This window comes from Ascaphus truei, chromosome 2, assembly GCF_040206685.1.
Source record: "Ascaphus truei isolate aAscTru1 chromosome 2, aAscTru1.hap1, whole genome shotgun sequence".
Classification (NCBI taxonomy): domain Eukaryota; kingdom Metazoa; phylum Chordata; class Amphibia; order Anura; family Ascaphidae; genus Ascaphus; species Ascaphus truei.
The window spans coordinates 331,428,378-331,434,377 of record NC_134484.1 but is presented as its reverse complement, the minus strand read 5'-3'; positions in this window follow the sequence as shown (position 1 = coordinate 331,434,377).

Genomic DNA, 6,000 nt, shown 5'->3' with positions numbered 1-6,000 from the left:
CAGAAGACTAACAGATTTGCTTACCATACACATCTCATTTTATATACTCTGTTCGGTAGAAGAAGAGATTGTGTTAGTTATACAGTTACACAGTAGATGAGGTTGAAAAAATGACACACAGTATGTCCACCATGTTCAACCTATGTTAAATTTAAATGACAGATACTTATCATATATTTGTATTTACAGTGAAACATTATCCAATTTTGTCTCATAGGGAGAAGGAGTGGCTCAGTGAGTAAAGACACTAACTGACACACAGATTGCGGCAGGTGAGTCTGGTTCAATTCCCGTTGTCGGCTCCTTGTAACCTTGGGCAAGTCACTTTATCTCCCTGTGCCTCAGGCACCAGAAACATAGATTGTAAGCTCTACGGGGCAGGGACCTGTGCCTGCAAAATGTCTTTGTAAAGCGCTGCGTACAAGAACATGCTATTATTACTATACTGGGAAAAATAAATTCCTTCCTCACTCCAACAATGGCAATCAGATTTCTCCCTGGACCAACATCCTTTCCATGTTTATTTATTTGATGTATCCCTGTACAATTTTCCTTTCTATAAAAGATGACTAACCTTTTTTTAAGGTATCTATTGTATCTGCCATCACAGTCTCCATGGGTAATGAATTCCACATTGTAACTGCCCTTACTGTAAAGAACCCTTTCCTTTGTTGCTGGAGATTCTCGGGGACATAACACCCGAGTCACCCAAAGGCTTCTCCCTTAGGCTTGTTCTATAGTTGGCACGTGCGCCTGTGCGAACGCTCGTGCACGTGATACACACTTTTTGTGTGTACGGGTCCGTGCTGCTGTGAGCGACAGGTTTGTAGTGGTCTGTGTGTTTGTGTGTCCCTGGCGATGGTGTGCGTGTGTGTGTGTGTGTGTGTGTGTGTATAGATTGTTTGAAAGCTAATAATTTATTATATAATATTTTTTAAAAAAAAGACATGTTGTAATAAGAATAAATTATTTATTACATTGTGCAACTTTGATACACACATACATACACACACACATACAGTACATACACATGCATACATACATTACAGCGGTTGTAGCGGCGCGGAAACATTCTTTTCCCTGTCTTCTCCCCAATCGGCCGGCTCCACGCTTACTGCCGTGTGCGCGCGCGGCCCTATTATAGAAAGGCTAACTAACCACAGCCAATTATAAGTGCCGCGTGCAAGCGCGCCCATTACATTACTGGCCTAAGAATGACTCCCTAATTTGCCTTCATTGCCCCTGTCCACTACCCTACACTGCCCATGGATAGTGGTTAACTATGTTTGACATTATTATATGTTGATGCTACCTTCTCTACAACCTCTGATTTAGAGGATCAGCCACTGTTGAGCCACTTTGTCAGCATATTGCTGTTATACAGATACAGGGAATTCAAGAGAGTAGCATCAGTTTTCGTACCTGCTGTATATCTACACACACCATTGCAGGTGTACCCTGTCTACCAGCGAAGTAGTTAGCAACTGGGACCATAAGTCCCATGGGCTGAACAGTTTGCTTTTTTAATTTTACACTAACATTATCAGCTGATTTTTCCAATTTTTTAGCGATTAATGAATAAAATCATGTTTTTAATTCATATTATCATCACACTCATAGGGGTCAGCGGATCACTCTCTAGGTATACTTATCCTGGTTACATCAGGCAGTGCCATCCTCCTTTCCATACTGAGGCCAATCCAGTCATGTGACTCAGCCAATACTACTCACAGAGTCAGAGTGCATGGGATTTTTGGGGCCTTTTTTCCTACCATGTTGACAGGATTTATTTTTGTTACCTCAAGTTGTTTTCCCCTAGTGTACCACCTCTGTACCTACCATCTATATAATCATGTTGAGCGGGTATCATCCCTTTCTTGTATCCACTAATACATGTCCACTACTCTTGTATATGTGAAAGTACTAATGATTGCTGCCAAAAAAAGGAAGCAGTACCAATAAGGAAAAGCGCAATAAACGTAGGTGCTCTAGGCATAGGACAAATATTATATCTACATGTAGCCCTGTTTCCCCTAGAATACAGGATGACTACCAATGATGTATAAACTGTTGGCTCGCAGGGCCAGAGCCTCTGCCATGGAGAACCTGGGGCAATATATACGTATTGTCACTTACCAGATGCAGCGCCTCCACCTGCGATGGGTCCCAGCAAAGCGGGAGTTGTTTCTCGCAGGACACAAACACAATAATATTCACACAGTATATAAAAGAACTAGTATCTTTACTAACGGTGACCATAACCTCATATGCATAACATTTTTGTATTCTTCCCCAAGGAGACACAACTAGCCAATGCGTCTCACAGGATGCAACCCTCCACCGTGTTCCCCACACCGTGTCCAATGTCCCACAACTCAAACCCTCAAGTGTGTGGTGACTGCGCAGCCACTAGAATAAGAAATGTTACAGTTGGTGCATTTAGTAGAAATTACCTGCCGAGCGCTCCTGTACTCGGACCCGCAGACCATCTTCACAAAGGATCCGCAGACACGGGGCCTTCCGTGATGCTCCTCCTGGGCAATCTGACCCGGATGGATAGTAATGTCTCTGAGGAGGTTTGGTCCCAAACCTCTGATGCAACTCTGCAGCGACCGCTGTGTCTCTGTACTAACACACTACTGGGGCAGGTTCCTAGACTAGGGCCTGTCCCTGTAGTAACCACAAACTGTTTGTGACTCAGGGCCTAACTGGGGCCTAGGGGGAAAGGTTCTGGCCTAGTGTAGAGGCTAATTGCCTCTCCACACCCCGGGCTCCTACATCTTCCCCTTACTGGTCTGGACTCAGCAACGTGCTCCCCTGCGCAACCTCCTATCCTCTTCCTGCAGAGTCCTATTAGCTCCCTGGCATCACCTGGTCTGATCGAGGCTCATGGGACTTGTAGTCCCCTGCACGTGCCCTCCTCTCATTGGTCTGGGCTTCGCGCGCTTCCACAGCCACTCCCTGCACATGCACGAGCTCCCTTCCAGCGCCGTCGCCTCTCTGACTTACTGCGCATGCGCAACTACCAAAAAGGTGGCACCCTGAGCACCCGGGCCACCGCAGAGCCTCCCACACACCGGAGCACTCCCTGCTCTTGCCACAACCCTCCCTGACTCTCCCACCTCAGTGGAGGTAGGGGCAAACCTGGGGGACCTGGCTACATACAAAAAGAAGAGGGGATTTGAGAGAAGCTGGTAAAATCCTCTGCCTAAAACAAGTACCTAGTTCTCATGAAACATTAAATGTCCTGTACATACAGGGTATACATGACTATATGTATGTAACAGTGTTTCCCCCACCCGGTGGGAGATTTGTCCATTACTACAGTGTATGGTGCATATACCTGCTGGCAACAGGAGAGCTGAGTCATCCATGGTAGTGGGGACACAGGACCAGGCTTCTGGGGTTCATAACCCACATCTCACTTTAGCAGTGTAGCACCTCCATCTGCCGTAGGCTCCAGGAACTGAAGGTGATCTCCCATGGTAGAACATATTACCTCTCCCCCCAGAAAGATCACGCACCAGGCAGGAGGTATATAACAACAAGAACGGTTTATTGTCTTCTGTACAGCTCAGTTACATGGCAGGCTTCTGCCCGATGCAGTACTCTCAGCTCTCACTGAAGGATGGTCCCTGGACCATCACCACAGGCCCAAAGCACCCACAGCTGTCCTAGCTCTTCCCACCTCCCTAGCAGAGGCAGAGATATGGTCCACACTAACTCTCCCCCGAAGGGAAAAGCACAAGGGAAGGCCCCAATCTCAGACTCCCTGTCGTGTGACCTGTCATCCTCTGAGAGGAAGGACAATCCTAAATTTAGGGCGGTCCTGCTTTTAAGTACTGTCAGGAGGAGGGCACCAGGTCTGGCTTATGATTGATCATGCCCAGGCCTGATGTCACCGCCACCCGCTGTCACTCAAAGGCAGTTCCTCGGAGGGGGAAAACCCCATACCAACTACTGGCAACCTGATTGTACCAGGGTTTACTGCCAGCCCATGGGCAGAATAGTAGCCATCAAGTGACCTGGCTACATGTACTTAGACACAGAAGCAGCGTTTCCTGTGCTTCTGACATTGAGATGAAAAACTTGAGCAAAACTGTATGTGCAGCTCAGTAAATATGGTTGATACAGTCAAAATAGCCGGATCAGGTTATGTTAAAGAAACAATCTCATACTCTCTTTTCCACTATGTTAACCCCTAATGTTAAGAACTTAAAAATTAGCAATGTTATGTCAAACCATTGGTCCATTAAGTCCAGTACCTTGTATCCAACATTGGCCAAAACTTGATGTTTCTGGTGATAGTACAGAACAGAGCATCTGTGATGCAAGACACTAACTCCATGCTCTCAGCATTCCGAGGTATACATAAGCAGTTCTATTCCATACGACACCTTCCAGCACGGTTTAGTAAATATGGCATTTTCTGGCCCTTCAAGTGGAGGTGTCTTATGCTATAACACTGCTTTGTAAATATGGCACTAAATGGCCCATTCACTTGAATGAGTCTAAAGGTGTCCTCCAACATGCAAGATGTTTTATGGGGTAGCATTTCTTAGTAAACAAGGTCCATATTGAGCAATCAGTGAGTTAGTCCTAATGGCTCCATGATCTCTTTCCAACACTGTAATTGTTCATTCACATGCTTTGGATTTTCTTTTCTAATGTGTTTTGTTGAATATCACTTTTCCTATCATTACCTGGTCTCCCAATTTTGAGGAACCCTGGAAGACATGAACAGATGTAGCAAGACTTACTGTCTCTGGTGCTGCGGACAACCAAGCAAAGGTGTCGGGAACAGCGTCTCGTGACCATGCGTCATATGTGTACTACATCTGTACCTTTACTTCCTCAACACAGGCTTTGTTAAACAAACTGTGTAATGCAGCAGACAAAAGTGAAGTTTTCAAATTATGGAGTAATTTGTAGACCCCAAACATAATATTATCTCAAAATGCCATCGGCATTTCGATTTCAATTCCATTTCGATTGGGTGGCCGCTCTGTCAGAATGCTCAGTCAGACTAACCTCTAAAAAACGAGTAAGTGCCCATGACATACTGTAACTGGTACCCATGGATGGTGAGCCAGGGTTTATGTGATACTAGGTATGTCATTAGGAACTGTAAAATATAAGGGGAAAACGTGAACTTCTGAACTCGTTACAGTACTTTGCCTTTCTCTAAGCATTATTACATCTTGTTACTCTAACTCTATTCTTTTTTACAAGTAGAATAACTTTATTTTGATCTATCAATTTCTTCCTTCAATGTATTACATTCTTTAACATGCCAGGCTTTTAAAATCAGTATTATTAATCTTACAGTAATAATCCAAGTATATTCCACAGTTGAAAAAGTCCTTTTTTTCACGTCGCTACATACCGTGTATGGCTGAGAATGAAAAATATTACACCAAGCTCATCTGCTGCCTCCATAGATTTCCTGACCCAGACTTTCACTACTATTTCTGGCAATATATAAATATAAATAAAAATGTAGAACAAACTTTCACATGGCATATAGAAAGCTAATTCAATATTTCAACGGCAAAGAATATTTCAATATTATCTTCCTATGAAAATATGGTGGAAAATAATGGTGACATCCCATTATAACATGTTAATTTCATAAGCCATTCGATTAACAAATAGCCAGGACTATTTTTATGGGGGATCACAGGGGAATGGATTTCTGAGTTTCTGTACCTTTTTGTTGGTGATGAACAAAAAAATCCACAAAATTATTATGACATTTTTAGGAATGGGGCTGACTACCAAGGGGTCTCATCTTGGTGATTGGTCCTCGTTTTACCCAAATGTGACGCCTATAAGTATTTTCAATTTATTTTTTAAAGATAGAATTGGAAGGGGTATGATTCCCTCCTGCTGCTCCCTTTTGTGTGATGTCACTGTGTTTTCGCCAAGTGTGTTTACAGCCAGAGTCCCCACTCCCATTAACATTATTGGATCTCTGATAATGACGGGGGAGGATAAGGA